This window comes from Prenolepis imparis, unplaced genomic scaffold (genome assembly GCF_030444845.1).
Source record: "Prenolepis imparis isolate NDT839.2.m4 unplaced genomic scaffold, iyPreImpa1.0 SCAF_4, whole genome shotgun sequence".
NCBI classification, from domain to species: domain Eukaryota; kingdom Metazoa; phylum Arthropoda; class Insecta; order Hymenoptera; family Formicidae; genus Prenolepis; species Prenolepis imparis.
The window spans coordinates 9,998,186-10,014,357 of NW_028141162.1; the positions used below are offsets into that span (position 1 = coordinate 9,998,186).

The 16,172-nt window shown below is 40.1% G+C and overlaps 1 protein-coding gene across 9 annotated transcripts in view; it reads left to right on the forward strand.

Moving 5' to 3' along the window:
* The window catches only part of Kug (FAT atypical cadherin kugelei), a 310,268-nt gene that overhangs the window by 128,908 nt on the left and 165,188 nt on the right, over positions 1 to 16,172 (forward strand). The gene's annotated exons all lie outside the window — the stretch shown is intronic.

A 16,172-nucleotide genomic window follows, 5' to 3' on the forward strand; every position in this document is an offset into this window, starting at 1 on the left:
GCGCGATAAGAAAGCGAAATTTAAATATAACAATAATAGTTTTATTTAAAAAATATATATCTAGTTTTTGTTCAACATCAATTTGGTGAAATATAATACTATACGTGAAATGCATTTTGATGATTCGAATATTCCGGAGTTTTCAATCATTTACACGACAATCATCTATCTGTCGTTCAATTCGATATCATTCGCACATCCATTTCATATTTCATATAATAATAGCATTGCGTAAAATTTTTCTGTGTTTTGAAGGAAACTTTCAACAGGAAATTCAATGCTGAAAACGAATCGCGTATTTTTGTCGCTTTCGGGTAAAATCGTATCGAGAAAATGGTAAACGAAAGTAACACGACGTGCTAAATGGTAACAAGGATCACGTTTGGCGACGAGAATTTACCGCCGGGTCGGTCGGAAACTTGTGTCCAGCATGAACGGTGTTTGCGAACACGGCTTATAGAATACTTAACATTTCGGGCTTAACGCTGAAAGTCCGAGATTGTCTTCGGATATCGATCGAGGAACCGGCGGAATCACCGCCCTTCGGGACTTTTCTATTCGGTCAGGAAGTTTGTCCGACAGTTCGGACGTAGCGTAGTGTCCGATCTCGCCATTGGACCGCAAACTATGCAATGTGATTAGCTTAAAGTTCAGGCAACTGCGATCGTTCCCACAGCACCTTCGGTCCTTACCTTTTCCGCGTAACAGGCGGCGGCAACACTTTGACCATTAATTAGTGCTGTTTCGTCCGATATCTTGACCGCCGATGTCAGACATAACAGCCAGATATGATGATCGATATTGCTGCTCTTTTTTAAACGTCTCTTAATATATCACTTCAAAAAGGCATTTTAACTATTATTGAAAATATGATTAATGATGCAGATTAAATATGCAGAATTTTAAAGAGATTTTAGTTTCGAGAAATGAACACGTAAAATGACTTCTCTATTCCTCTACAACGATTTCGTAAAATTATTCTCATTGACTCATTGTACTGTGTTACGTTATTATTACTATAACTTAGCGTCGATACACAAACGCGTTTTTCCCACTATCGATAACAATCGCAAACACGTTCTAATTCGGAAACTAGTAAGCAGCGCAATCTCGGCAATAATTAATTAGGAAACAGTCGTGCCTCTCGATGATTGGATCCGTGATCACGCATTCTCACATTGGCCTCATAATAATACCGGCAGCGAATTATGCACGCACACGTGCAAATAAACACGCGATATTATCACAACTAATGAGAATAAAATTGTTAAATTTGCGGTGATGCGTTGAAAACGCTGATTAACCGCTAATGTGTTATGTTGGCCGAAAATATTATGGCTATGAATCCATCGCGAATGTGATATAAATGTAACCATATTTTTTTTTTGTTATGCTCGATTACTTCAATAACGATTTTAAAAAAAACACTTTGACAATGCAATTTAGCATAGATCATATATAGCGAATTTGATTGGATACACTAGTGTGCACTGGTACACATTGAAAACTGTTGTATACAAATTTACAATAGCATAAAACAGTTATTGGATAACAATAATAACTCGTATTAATTAATTATTTTATTATTTTAGTTACTTATGCTATTATAAATCTTTGTACGACAGTTTGTAATATGCACTAGTGTATCCAATCGAATTTGTTGATAGATATTTATTTAAATTATGCATTTTTCTATTTTTGCACTTGTACTCTTAAATACTTTTAAGTACATTTAAACAGATGTACAAAACCGTTTAACTTAAACCGTAGCTCGAAGAAAGCGAGAGAGAGAGAAAAGCTAAGCGAAACTTTACTGCAGAAGATATGAAACTTTCGCGTAGAATTTCTCTGAGAAATGTCAGGCCGTAGCGAGAGAGGTAGATAGACGACGATGAAAAGACAATATCGCGGTTTTACAATTCGTGCCGATCGCAAGAAGAGGTCACGTGACCCGTTTATGCCTCACGAATATACGAAATACGCGAAAATGGCACTTCCGTATACGATGCAACTTCGATATATGCATTCTACTCTTACGTTTCCTCTTATTCCCTCTCGGCCATCGGACCGTGCGCTATTGCATCGATGCAACGGAATCGCTCGACGTTTTACGCTCGTTCGTCGTTTTCCCCTCGCTCTCTCGTCTGAAAGAAATATTAGTGCTCGTAAAAGGTGCTCTCCTCGAATCAAACTCTCTCGCGTCCCTCCCGCGTCTCTCTCGCCGGCCCGCAGGGTCCAGCCGCACAAAAAACGATAGACTTCTCACCGGTGAATGTTGTAAGGGCGAGTAGATCTTTCGCGGCGATAAATCTCGACGGGAAAACTTACGACGAGATGGCCATTATCGTAACATATGTGCTGTTTATCTTGAAAATGATGAGGTTCGAGGACTTTTTTAAATATGAAAATAAGAGAGAGAAAGAGAGAGATCGATATATATGGACTACCGCATCTGATCGAAATTCATATAATAGTGCGCATAAGTGGATTTTCAAAATTAATGATTAGCGAGCTACTTCGAATAAAGAGATATTTATATCGTATTGTAGTAAATTAAAAAGACAGATAATTAACTATAATATATGCGTAATTTGAGTTTGAATCAATGGCTTCCGGCTACTTAGCAAGTCGTTGAACTTTTCAAGTAGACCGGTATACTTCCGTTATCCTTCATGTTAAAACTTGCCTCCTTAACGACACGAGCGCGTTATTAAAAGTTTCTTTCCGGTGCGGTGTCGTGCTTCATGTAAATCATACGCACGCGCAGATTCGTATTTGCTGGAACGATAATATGCCGTGTGCCGATTTTAAAGCGAGTTCTTTTTCGCAGAAATTACAAGTCGCCTTTTCTTATGTTGTTACAGGTAAGAGAGCGTGAGCTGAGAAAATTGTTTTCTCGATTGTACGTCCCGATTTCGACGATGGGATCGAATGGAGGGAAAGCGGAGGTAGGTGAGTAGATACATCGCGCTAAACTTGTCGACAAAAAGGAGCGCTTGTGTTGGTTACTCGTGGAGCGGGTTTTTTATTCGTATTTTCCTCGCATTTCGGTACAAGTTGCAACATCCGCGCGTATAACGATACAATTGTATCACCGGACAACGCGTTCGAAAATGTGTCGCCCTATTTTTGGCTCTCCTTTACCCGGTACAATCAGAACAATCGCCATTTTACTCTCGAAACGAACCGAATCGCGCTTCTCGGGCAAACTCGATATTCCGTTATAGAATAATCGATATCAATCTATATATATATATATATATATAACGTTTGGATTAAACGTGGAGTTAAATAGTGAAAGAATGAGCGAACGCAGCATTTATATATATATACAATAATTTATACAAGGATATATGAAAGTTTATTTTACAGAAATATCTCCGCGTATATATTTTTTGCTCACTAAATCGATTTATGTGTAAATTAAACTATAAGAAACATGGTATATTGTCTATATTTTTTTTCATTGGTATGATGGCAATATTGTTCGGAACACAAATGTTTGCGCACACTAGCGTGAAAAAAGGTACGTGTACGTTAACTCGTGCCATTGTGCTATTTCGCGTACGTAAAATTGGGCCCGCGTTTTTACTCGAAGTGGGTTTTAACTGCCGGTACGTGCACGGAGAACAGTTTACACAATTTTGTTAATTACAGTCCGCCGCGTAGACAAGAGAAAAAGAGTAGCCGCTTAAGCCCAAAACCTTTCTCGCAGTGTGTCGAATTAAACTCGCTTGTCCGCGCGCGTTTCTTTCTCGCAAAAACGATCGGCGAGTATATTACCGGGCGTAATCACCGTTAATTACTTCTTTCTTCTCGTGAAATTGCACAGGTGAATAATTTATGCTAAGGCAGTTACGAAAGTTCGGATCCTGCAGAGTCATATCAAGACCGGAAAGTTTACGTTAACAAAGTTTACTTCCGTTCTTGCCAGTTTGGGCGCACCGCGAGAGAGAAGGAGACGGAACTAGTTGACCGAATCGTTGAGAAAATAAATGGATTGCGATAGGAGTCGTCATTCGTTTCCGAGTTCCATCGCGGAGCGAGATAGATCGCCGGTTAAATAAAAACAGCGAGAGAAATCGAGGCGGAACGACGACGGATACGCTGACCTCGTGCGTCAGGTGACGGGAGATTCATGATCGCTCGCCGACTCACAAATGACGTCGTTACATAAGTACAACCCCGCCGCGCTTGCTCGCTCGCTCACTCCCCGAGATGAAAGACGCCCTTCGGTATGGCCGCAGTGACCATAATCATTCTACGAAATTACCAGAATTTTCAACGGCGAAGCATTTTTTTTCTCTACGAGAGCACACATTTATTTGCAAAACGTACAATTCCGCTAATTCTTCTCTCTCCGAATTTTCTTCATTTATCTCTATCTTTACAAAATTGCGTTTTTACCTTGTCATGAAATTATTGCCGAATGGTTTAAGCGTAGAATTATAAGAAGATGGACAGTCTGTCGATAATGGATTTTCATCCAAATATAATCCGATGTAACGGTAGAATTACCAGAAATATACAGCCGTCCGAAACGTTATTATACGCTTGTTTGTAATACGATAATTCTCATGTGTATATCGAGAGGAATCGTGATACGCGTCGCACATTTTATTTAAAAAATTGACACCGACTGCTCGTCGCATCAAAGAGTAAACGGCGTGTGTCACCGTTTAATTAACGTACACGCGATGATTCGATCGAAAGTAGTGTCGCGTGAAGTGTTATTTGCCGAGCAAATAATTACCATCGATTTCACTCGGGGATTCTTTGTGGCCATGCAAGGGGAAAAAAATACGCGTATAGCCGCATATAAAATCCAACATTCAACCTGAAGATTTTTTATGAAGTCCGCGAATGTTTTAAGACGAATACGAGCGTTCATTAAATACGTACGTGTCTGCGGACACTCATCGGGCATGTCGAATAATTTTACGAACCTAATTACATGCGCGCTCGTAATCGTAAATAGTTATTAACGCGGATAATTGCCTCTCCCAGGTTCGAATCCCGCGGAGATGGTCATAATCATGCATGTTCAGCGGCAAAAATTCTGGTTTTCAATTTACAACAACGCTTCCACTTAAGCCAACGGTATTGATCAGAATATCACGTCCTGTTTTGCCACTTAGTACGCATTTCCAGGATAAGCTTCTTACTGCTGCGGGCTCGTTTCGCGAACAGTCTAAAGTCATTAGATTATGTAGCATAAACTCGAGTGCACCGGCCAATTTTGCCTTACCGAAATTATAAAAGCGGCCATGCGTTTATTTTTAACATATCGCGAGTTTTCTTTACAACCTATATAATGACGTGAAATTCTCCAAGAGAGTGGGACGTAAATAAGGCAAGACTTGACTTCTTGGATACGCTATCGTTACTTGTACACGTTTGAGCTGATCCTTAATGCTCGACATATGACGACAAACGCGTCATATGTCGAAACGTAAGCACTTGGAACATGTGTGTCGACACACGCCAAGACACAGAGGCTCGCCAAGCTCGACAGCTATTTTGACTATTTGCTCAGCGCATTCCTACGGGGGCGATCCGATCCTCGTCTGGCTTGAGGGCTAAGGCGTTGTTGGGCCGATGGAGCAAGCCGCAGCGGGCTAAGGCACTCGTGTACACGTAACATATTCTCATACTGTTACCTCGCAGGGAATGCGCCGCCTCGAAAATCCGTAGAATTCGACAGGATTCTCCAAGTACCATGTGCCACTTCTCAGCGCGCGACGATTTCCCCAATATTGTCGAGTCTGAGTAATTGCCCGGTAATGTAACAAATATTTGAACGATATCGCAAATTTTACTTCGTTATATTGAATGGTTTTCGCCGGAAAAAATCATTATTTATCTTTAGCTCAATTAGAGCACTTATATATACACGCACACTGAGAGAAAAAAGTGTGTAGCATTTGCCACTATAATTGCACAATAAAATAATTATAATTGAAATTTATATTTTTATAATTATTGTTATTATAATGTTGGTAATAATAATTTTATACTTAGTTGGTCCCAAAAATAACTATAAATTATGAAAGTACAACTTCTTTTTTCTCTCAATGCTGTCTTCTTCTAAAAAGTTTATTATTATTTTATTTTATTTTCTAAAGATGAGAGAGAGACGTTGAAAGATAGAGCTTGTTATTGAGATTTTCATATATAAAGAAAAAGTATTAATCGCATCTTCAATTTAGCTGCGAAGGAAAAAGCCTGCAGTCAGAACAGTTTGATTCTCAATGCTTGGTTTCCAAATGCATAACGAAGATCTTTCCGGAAGTAGCTTTCCTTTATGATTACAACTTCATCTCGAGGATTCTCGAGAAAATTTTCAAGTTTGTTGGCGAAGATTGAGTCATTCGCGTAATTACGCCGGCGCTGCGGAAATGCACACTCGCAAGTTGTGTAAACAGAGCAATCATCCCAGTAACGAATTACTGTAAAGACATTTATTTCTCTCTCATGCCCATTTCCTTATCCATTTCATCATCCCGCTGTCACGGATTTCTCGATTCACGTCGCAAAAAAAAAAAAAAAAAAGGCGCCGTTGACGGGAAATATTTTTATGGATATAAATTTGTTTTCGCCATTTTCCATGATTGAAAGGCCGATGCCGAGGAGGCCTTTGAACCATGAATTGGATCCCAACCAACTTCAATCCTCTCAAACTCCATCCCTCTCTCTCCCACCTCCGTCGCCAGAAATCATGCTTCCTATGAAAAGGAACGACTAGCTTGGAGTTTTCTCCTTTCGACAGACATCATTTATTAATCTTCATTCCAACAACTTCCTCCCCCGTCGGGTCGCAGAACTCGCATTAGTTTACTCAATGGGACGTTTTATGTCAGTTTCTGGTCAAAATCGTTCTTGACTCGAAAAAAAAGTTTTTTTAAAATTAAACTTGATTAAATTTTTTCTTAATAATCAGCAGTTGAGTATCGCTATAGCTTTAAAACAAATATACGAGATGAACGATTAGAGGAAAAAGAATTTTACATTTATTAAATGTTATTTTCTCGAGACGTGTAAACAAACAGATTTTCTGCCTTACAAATTGCGACATTGAATCGAGCGTACTTGCGGAGAAATTACTGAGACAATAAAAAAAAACAACACGCTCGTTATTTTTATTCTAAGTGCGCGCGTTCCCACTCTTTTGAATTCAATTCAATTTTAACTTCTGCCACGTATACATTGATCTTTCACCAATTCGAGAGAAATAATACCTTGAGCAAACTCGCAGATATTTCCCCGCACATCAACTTTGCTAGGCTGTCGAAGAAAGTTCGAGTCTCAAGAGCATTTCGCTTGCGGGATCCGACGACTTCTATAAATAATTCTTATTTGGATTTATGAACGTTATATACGTTCGAACTTCTGGAAATCAGCCTCCTTCGAAGGGGCATACATACATTCGCGAAACTTTGTTACAAAATACCGCGGGTCGCGGATTCGAACAATACGTTTTCGTATGAAGGGCCGCGCAAATATTTGCCCTCGGCTCATAAGCGAGGATTCTCTCTCAAATTCAGTCCGTGTAGGCATTCACAGAATAGGATTATTACGGTATTTTGAAAGTTTATATGTTATTCTCTCACGAGAAGTATAATTTCGCATATACATGTGAGAAATAATTTCGATTAATTTGTCGAATACTTTTATTCTCAAACGAAAAATCAAGCAGAGTTTTGCATATTGTATATCTAATGCATTTTGTCTAATTACATGTTTACCACAAGTAGTTTTCAACAATTTATAACAAATTCGAATATGAATAGAATATTGTATTAATATAAGAAATTATCAAATTAATATGTGAATTTATATAGTTCTTCGAAAAATAAATATGCATGATTCTCCTTCAACAATCAAGACCGCATTGCCAATTATAAAATTAAACTCAGCGATTACGCAAATTACGTTTAAAATTCAAGGATTCTTTGGCGATCAAGATTCTTGGACTTTTTTTTATATGAAAACGTGGGTATCTCGGAAGAGTATGCTTGACTGTAAGATGGCTAACCGGCGCATCGCAATGATAAAACGTCTCCGCGTGTTCTATTTTTTCTTCTTTTTTTGAGAGAGACGTGGCATAAAAAGATTTACCGAAATTAATCCAACGAAGATTCGCGCGAGATGCTTCGTCTGGTAACTCTCTCAGGAGTTCTTAGTCAAATCCGTGTTCTCGCGTAGTATTATAGGAGAATCTACGTTAGCTCTTTACTCTAGATGCATTAGAGATTTTCCAAGATCGTCCGAAGTCGCCATACAACGAAGTTACATCAGGGTCGAAGCCGCGCTTAAGCTTTTCGTACTCGCTCCTCCGTTCGCTTCTAACTTCCGCTGGAGATGGGGGATGGGGGGGCAGTCTTCTCTCCGTGAAATTCCGTCTAATTAATTTCCCCAGTCATCCTCAGCAATCCCGGGCGGACGACGAACGGGCGTGGCACTCTCCTACCGAATGTTTTCCGAGGATCGTCGGATCAAAAGAGTAACCGGACAATCGGGATAAGACTATCGCTGGGATGTGAAGGAGTCGAGGAGAAATCATAGAACGAATACAAATGCAAGTAGAATGTATACGCGTGCTTTCCTCAGCGTATTCAATTCTAAACGTGATAGAGACACGCGTAATCGCATATATATCCCTTGCCAAACCGGTTTCAGTTTCAATTTAATTTTCCAATATTTGACTACTTCTTATCAAACTTTATATTGTCAATTAGCTTGCCATATATGTATATTTTACATTTGTGCGTTTATAAATTAAATATTCTGTAACTTTTTTAAAGGATTATGAATTAAAGTCTTATTACGCGGCAAATATTTTTCCATCAATTAACACGCGATACGCGCGTTGGTATAACTTTATATGATCCATACGGCTTTATCTGGTAAAACCCACGATTGTGGAAAAAAATCATTTCCATGCGACGAACAAGTTAGATATGTTAATGAGAGAGCCGCGAAGTGCATTGATATGCAGACGGTGCCCCATCGATGGGTGTTGAGATGACAGAGTGCTCGTTGTGTCTCGCACGAGAATAGGAGAAACTGTACTTTTTCATCTCTCTAGGTATTTTTCTTTCCATTCTTCTTCTTTTCCACGTCCACTCGATGCAGCAATATCAGCGTTCATGCTGCTCGATCTCGACTAAAATTTTTAATATTCGCAGTGTTTTTTACAGACGCGCGTAAATTTTATGTCGGATTTTTATCGGAGTAATTAAAACGACGTGAAAGTTATGAGATGTGTGAATAAAAATATGGACATACTTGAAGAATATTTTCCTCGGAGGACACAACTTTCTTATAATGCGTGCATAAGGATATTGTTGATCTTCGTGAAATCGATGTACCAAAGTCTTGTACTTGCGAAATATGTGTCCCGCGTTTATAAAGCACTGTTATATAACATCTTATAACTTCGAGAGCTGTTAATAAAACAGCCTTTACGACCGATTATAAGTGAAATATGTAGCATTATTACAGCCATTACTTGTAGCATCCCGGGCGCCACACCGTCTAGAATTACTGCATAGCACATTGTTCGTCGGTTATTGCGCGTCATTATAATATTTGCGGCAACATCTAAATACGAATCTCTTTGAGGAATGCTGTGGAAAATTTAGCGCGAAAAAATCGACCGCGACATTGAAAAATCACACGGTTAACCGGTGAACCTCCTCGAGAGAGAGAACAATTTCACTCAAAGTCCAATCGTGCGTTTTCTATTTATCTCCTTTTTATTTCTTTCTCTTCTCGATTCGGCTGTTTTCGAAAGGTGGAAAAGGAGAGGGGGAGAAAAATACATTTTCCTCGCTTTTGAACGACAGCCAAGACTGTGCTCGAACAGAGGTACATAGAAAATCGAAATGCGATTTGTTTCTTTCAAACGTTGCGAGAGAGCGAAACGACAGCAAACGCATGATCAATCGTCTGATGTGTATGCGCTTGCACGCACATTTCGAAACGCGCGCGGTACAATTTTTAACACGCTTAATTCGTTCCCGTTATCGACTTTCAGATATATTCTCCAAGCGTGTTGAGAATCAAACGTTCTCGTTCGACGGGAGAAACAACTGCGCGAGCTGAATCTCGTCGGGAATGCAGAAACAGGGGGGATATAGGATGGTATAGATCGCCGCGAGCCAAAACGGATGGAAGCGCGCACGCAAACACGCGCGCTCATCCGTGCGATATCGGGCCGGGATTATTGGGTCACCGGGATAAAAATCGGCGGAACTTGGAAAACTGGTTCGGGACGGTGCTGCTGTGCTGCCGGCGCGCGATTTCAGGACGGACGGGACCGGGAGAGAGACGACTTCCAGAGTTATGGAGCCGTAGATCAAGCCGCTTTCGGCCGCGTTTTGAAATGTGTAATCAGCGACCGTGATTTATCGCCCTGCCCCGATTACGTTATCCCCGTCTGCTCGCCGTCCGCGTCGATACGCGGCCGCGAAACCGCGTGCGGAAGTTAGGCCCGATCGGTAGTCTGTCTATTTTTGATTGTACGCCGTCGCGACTAAATTTGTTGTATACTATAAAATTTACGTTTTTTTTTATTGGAAAGCGCGCTTATGATCCGCGGGAAAAATAAATCAGATATTAATTGCGTGAAATACAAGTCCGATTCTGCTCGCGCTTTTTCAACGTAATGTAATTACTCTCGTATGTAATCGATCTCGCTGATTAAAATATATTAATTGATGTCATTGAATGTGGTAATTGCTTGAATATTTTCTTCTTCATTTCCGATGTATATGAAACGAAATATGTATCATGTGCCGTGCTTTACTTCGTGACCATAAATATCAATGTCGGTTCAATTATTTTCAAGTGTCGTGTTCAAATTGTCGCTATTAGAAAACAATGACGTTCTCATAAATGCAATCATCGTTTTGGCATTGTCGATTTCGATTGTTATTGCGAACGTATGCGGAACACATAGCAATTACACTAACATGCGCTTTAGCGCGAATGCAGCGGAACAATTAAATATTGCAAACGAGAGAGCGCGCGCCGTTTTTTCATCGAATTCATTCGCAACTATAAGCATTTTAAATTTACATCGCCCGGCGCCGTAAATCCGTTCAATTCTGTCGATTACATGACAATATGCGCGCATTACTCTTGGCGCGTTTTCGTTCGTATACATATACAAGCGAAATACGTAAAGCTGTTTAATGGAAAACATTGGTTTTTTCGCTTTACCTCAGATAAGTATCCATAAATACATTAGCCCATCAGCATCAATCGAAAGAGTAATTCAAACAAACCAGCTTTGAAATAATTCCGTATTCCGATAAGCCTTATGAGTGCGCGGAAAAATGTATTTTATCAATTTCATATCGATAAACACCGCTCTCGAAAAAAATCATCAATGGTGATTTCACATTTATCCTTTGTGCTTTCGAGCGATACGTAAAGCGCATACGTATCCAGACAGGCGGAAGTTTCTGCCTGAAATAATATTTGTTACGATATATAAAATTGATACGGTTGTTGCGCGCCGGAGTGGCCAAGATAAAGGGGATCATTGTGAAGTCCGCTTCGACGAGATAGAGAATAGAGCGAACGTACAAACTAATCGGGCGCCGATGGTAGATTCCGGTCAAATATCGCGGCTTAATTTATCACCCCTCGAAACAGTTACGTACCGGAAACCCACCCCTCTCCCACCCCCGGTTGAACGCTGATCGAAGCGGAATAAAGCGGAGAGCAAACGTCGACCGGGACGAATTCGCAAATACGGTGGCGGCGCGCACAAGTTAGGTTCGCGTCGCTCCGAATAACAATAAAACCCGGAGGGCGGTTAGACATCGCGCGAGACACATCCGCATCGGTGTTTGAAAATGCCGGATTTAAGGTATCTGCGCGCGACAGCCGCGGAATAATAAGCCGGTAAAAGGAGGAGAAGGCGAGGCGCGCCTTTTTACGAATTCGGGAACGCTGTTCGCGCCGGTATGTATGTATGTATACGTTGCTCTCTTACGTGTGTCGCTGCCATTTGCCGGCGACGTGCATTGAAAGGGCCGCCTGCTTCGTCGGCTTCGTCGGCTTCGTGCCCATTTCCGATTTTCGTCGCTATTTCTTCGCTCTCCGACTCCAGTATGCGCTTCTCTCTCTCCGCACGCTTAAGAAATCATATATTTTCACGGAATACAGAGAGATATACGTATATATAATCCGTTCGCACGTGAGCTAACGAGCGCGATGACAAAGTTACAAAGGTAATACGGACGTTGTTAAGTTTTTTTGTTTTATTTCTCTCAGTAATCACTAGACTAGAATAGAGAGCCGGAACGGAGATTAACGACATAATACCTCCATGATTTGCGTACCAAACTTGGGAATCTACTTAAATTCTTCTAGGCTTTATCCGCTTTCGCCAGATCTGTCGCACTGACAAGAAATCCGATGTCTTATCTAAGAGATAAAAGAGAGCGTCCGCCGTAACAAAAGCTTGTTCAAAAGTCGATTTACGCAGTCACATTTCACTGCGGCTTATAAGGGCGGTAGCTGCCAAAACTTTGTAAGCGGGCTAGTTTCCTACTTCGTTGATCAGTGTGAGAAATTCGATGACAAATAAGGGCTCGGCCCCAAAGTCGACCACCGGTCGACGCTTTATTAAATTATGTCGAAGAACTTTATTACTCCTCGGAAGCTAACTCGTCTCCGACAACTGTGATTTCGTCGTCGCTTTTCTTTGTGTCGTTTGTGTGTGCGACACCCAAGAATAATTCAATTTTTCCAGCTTTAATCCAGTTTCTCGTAACTCTGCATTTCGTATTCCGTCAATCTCATTAAAAAGGCAACGTTCGCGTTTCGGTATTCCCAAAGACCTTAAACTTTTATGTTTTCATATGTAACTATAGAGAATAATACAACATTCTGTCCCTACGGTACCTCGGGCACTTTATTTCGCATAAGAGCTTTGAAAAAGGTCCGTTGAATTCCGTTGAATCTAGTAGAACGAAAGAAAAGCCGGGCACCGTGAAATTAGTGGCGTTTGGTCGAAAAACTCTCTCCTCTCTCTCTTCTCTCTCTCCCTTTTATCTGCTTCGAAAAAGCTTGTGTAAAAAGAATTTTGAATCGGGCTCTGGAAATTCGCGTTTGGCGCTTTTCGTCGTTTTTGTCGTCGTTAAGCTCTGAAAAAAACGACCGTCAATGCAATTAACTCGTTTGCAATTCTCCCTATATTTTTGTAAAGATCTCAAGTCATTATCTAAATTGTTACCACAAAGTTACTGAATTGCGCGCACACTTTGACTTTCTCTCTGTAAAAATATCCACGAATATGACATCTTGTGATATACACATTTTCTTTTCTTTTCTTTTTTTTTTATAAAATATTAAGAATTTAATGTATATAATAAATATGTTACACACGCGTAGAATATATATGTGGTAATGTAAAAAAATTGAGATATATTTTTAAATTTTGTCCGCACGAAAAAGTGCGATAACGAGCTTAATTTCTAGAAACTGTACACTAATTAGTTTATGTATATCAAAATATTGAACATATGCATATGCATATACATATACATATGATTGAAATAAAAAATGAAAATTCGCGCTTCCGGCGGAGTAAAGAATCACGAAACTAGGTCGAGCCTATCGCGGTCAGGATGGAAATTAATTACCTTTCGATACGCTTTGTCGGCACTCATCGCAACGCAGTTATGATCGGGTTTCATGTGTGGTTCAAAATAAATCCCTCTAATTAAAGGCGGATTAGGAAGTCGCGCACCGGCGATAGAAGGCTCGTTAACTTATCTTTAACGAGTTTGGCCAATATCATTTTTCGTGCCAGTTTTTCTGGCTCCCTTTGATCCTCTCCTCCGCGTCGATAAGCTAATAACGTTGCTGACGAAAGACTTCGTACACGTAAAACGTATAATAAAATCGGCCGTGCACCGTTATAAATCGATAGCGTCGTCGACGTTATCGGCGCGCTTTTATCGATTGCGACGTCGCGATTCGATACCTTTGAAACGCAACAAAGGCATGTTTATAACACCGAATGTACCGTATAAAAGTAGTAGCATTCGAGTGTACAGATAGTCCTCTCCGCGTTGATAAATCATGCAATACTTAACGATACATCTAATAACTGTGTGTGTTCAACCATAACCATATGCAAAAACGCATTCGCGCGATTGAATACGTTTTTTGTCTAATAATATTCATTTGAACGCGCAAACACGATGAAAACTTTATCCATTCGCGTTAGAGACATAAATCAGAATTAATAAACGTATTTGATGTTAAGTGCATCGTCACTCGCGGAGAGAATACGGGTGTAAATTATCCTGATGTCTTCTTTTAGCAAAACGCAGCCTTCCGTTTCTCGCGGAGCAGCGGAGCTTTATTTCTTACTTAAACGCAGACTCTCTCTCGGTCATCGACGGAAACGCATATCATTCTACGGTCTACGAATTTAACGAGAGTCGGACTTTAATAGCGAGCTCGACGAATGAAAGCTCTCTTCGCGTTCCGTAGCTTTCCCTCTCGTGTTTCTCGTCCTTCGCGCAGGGGTTGCCATAAAATGCCGACCTCGCAACTATGATCGTCGCTGGAAGACATTAAACAGGCAAAATAAATCGCATCCTCGTTCATGGTGCTGCAACTGGTAATTACGTTGCGTTCTGCCGGTCCCTCTTTCTCTTTCTCTCTCAATATTACGCTCCAAAAGACACCCGCTTGACCTTCCACCGTATCCGCCAGTAATTTGTAACATGGTTTTCCAGACCAGGCACAAAGTAAAAGCCACCCTTGACCGATGCGCGCCTTTTTCCTTTCGTTGGTCGCGCTTTCTCACCCCTTCTTTCGCACAGTAACTTTTTCATTACTTTTTTGTTGTTACTAGCAATTTGGATGCTTAATCCCGTCGCGGACTTTGAACTAATGCCGGATTAATTAATGTAGCCTGTTGAATTATATACAAACAAAAATCACCGTTGATTTTCTACGAATATGTTTCGGATTATCACGAGTACATCCGTGTGCTTTCGACATTATTTTTCTATTACAGCGAAATAAAAATTTTTTTGCGCAGCTTCTGTAGCAACAATATAAAATTCTCATTGAAAAAATATGAAATATATTTAATTTAAATTTAATATTTTTTTTTAGAAGACCGAGAGAAAAAACTATTTGTCATATATGTTTTAAACTATTTTACGATATATTTCTCTCGTACATTAACTTGTTAACGAATAAAATTCGCAAATTAAATAAATGAATCTGCGTCGTAAACCGCCAAGATTTCCAAGAACGAAGTTTAAAAGATTCACAGTGGAGATATTTCTCGCGTCGAAGAAAATTTTCCTACATTTTCTCGCAACAACGTTTACGTGTCGTTAGAAAGTTTACCTCGGAAATGTCGAATTACATTTCCATAGAAAGAAAAGCCCCATTCTACAGGCAACTCTGTCTGCACTTACATAAACATTATTATGTTATCTTATTGCTTACGTGTATTACTTATTTGTTTTGTTTTGACAAAACATATGCAGATACTAATCATTACTTTGTGACATCGTGAGAATAATTTCTTTATTTTCCATTTTGCAGAGATTTTGTAAAAAAGATTTATTTGAAGTTAAAAAAACTTGCAAAAAGTTAAATTCTACATTTATTTATAGTCGTGCGCGAAATATTTATGAAAGAAACTAAAATGTTTCTTTGAACAAATAGATACCTCGATTTAAAAAAATTTCCAACCTGGCCTTTTACCTGCTCTCGTATTGCTAAAACTCTGCGATCAAAGAAACATGTTTTGCGAATCGGCCGTTTCTCTGGCGACGCAGACCTGTTTATCATCCTTCCGTAGGCACTTGGAATCCCCGATCTCCTACGGATTAATCAAGACAAGCGGGATGACCATAAATCGTCAAAATTCACGCCGACTTTCGTTCGCGGGCGTAGATGATGATGCATAAGGGTGGCAGTTAATTTTCATCGTTTGCACGCGTAAAAAAACCCTCTATACATACGCGTCGAGGGTTTCGCCGATCAACTCGTTCGTTCGTTTATCTTCCGTGCATCTTGGGCTTGTATGAACGCGCGTAGGTATAGCTGTTAATTAAATCGAAGGTCGACTAATGTGCTTCTCCGCTACGTTTCATCGAGCGGTCTATTTCTCGCCCGCG